The sequence below is a fragment of the Tachyglossus aculeatus genome, chromosome X1, assembly GCF_015852505.1.
Source record: "Tachyglossus aculeatus isolate mTacAcu1 chromosome X1, mTacAcu1.pri, whole genome shotgun sequence".
NCBI classification, from domain to species: Eukaryota; Metazoa; Chordata; class Mammalia; order Monotremata; family Tachyglossidae; genus Tachyglossus; species Tachyglossus aculeatus.
Window position 1 is genome coordinate 133,025,773 of NC_052101.1, and position 1,145 is coordinate 133,026,917.

General features: G+C 49.0%; 1 non-coding gene across 1 annotated transcript; it reads left to right on the forward strand.

Annotated features, from left to right (window-relative positions):
• Positions 1–739: 739 nt before the first annotated feature.
• Positions 740–877, forward strand: LOC119920196. Its single transcript, XR_005447956.1, has one exon. It is a non-coding gene; the product is annotated as a small nucleolar RNA SNORA7 (small nucleolar RNA).
• Positions 878–1,145: the final 268 nt, after the last annotated feature.

The window sequence follows — 1,145 nt, forward strand, 5'->3', positions numbered from 1 at the left end:
GCTGTGCTTGGTTCAGACAATTCTATCTAAGCAGATACTACTACTGTCACTAATAATTGTTATTAGTAGCAGTAGTAGTATGATATTGACTACAGGCTTAGTAGGTGCCAAACTCTATTGCTAAGCTTTGGGGTAGATACATGAAACTCAGCTCAGCCACAGTTGTTCTCCTATACAAGGCTCAAAGTCTAAGAAAGAGGGAAAGCTGGTATGTTATCCCCATTTTACAGATGAGGAAACTGAGACCCAGGATGTTAAGTGACTCACCCAAGGCCACACAGCCAGCAGGTGGTGGAATCGGGACTAGAACCCGGGCTCATCCCACTGGGCCATTGCTGCCTTGATATCTAGCGTAACTGCCTGTGATCAAGCCTGGGGGGCCCAGGGCAGAAAGGATCAGAGGGGGACCATCAACAGCCCCATCTTCAAAACCCTCCTAAAATCCTATCCCTTCCAAGAAGCCTTCCCTGACTAACCTCATCTCTCCAGTCTATTCTCCTGGCCTTCCACGCCACCTATACGCTTGGAATTTATTTTAATGTCTGTCTCGGTCTCCCTCTCTAGACCATAAGCCCCTTTAAGGCAGGGATCATGTCTGCCAACTCTGTTTGTATTTTACTCTCCCAAGCCCAAAGTACAGTGCTCTGCAAACAGTTAACACGCACTCTGATAGGCACTCTCTAGACTGTCAGCTCACTGTGGGCAGGGAATGTGTCTGTGATACTGTACTCTCCCAAGCCCCCTCTCAGGGTCGCACCTGGAGAGTTTCCAGTACTCTACCAGCCTTGGCTACGGGAGGGAGAGTCAAGTAGAGGCCTACCCATTCCATTCCTAGCTTGGGCAGTGGCTAGCAAGTGGAAGGCAATCTGCTACAAGTCAAAACTCACCCATGCTGAGCAGCAGCTGCTTGGGAGACAGTTGAGGGCGGAGACTCGAGTTTAGTGAGAGGAAGGCAGCAATGGTAAACCACTTACATATTTTTGCCCAAAAAACTCTATGGATGCACTAACAGAACGGCTGTAGATGGAGAGTGGGGTGTTCTGGGAGAGATGTGTCCATGGTGTCACAATGGGTTGGAAAGGACTTGACGGGATAAGACAAGACTCTCCCAAGCACTTAGAACAGCGCTTTGCACACAGTAAGCA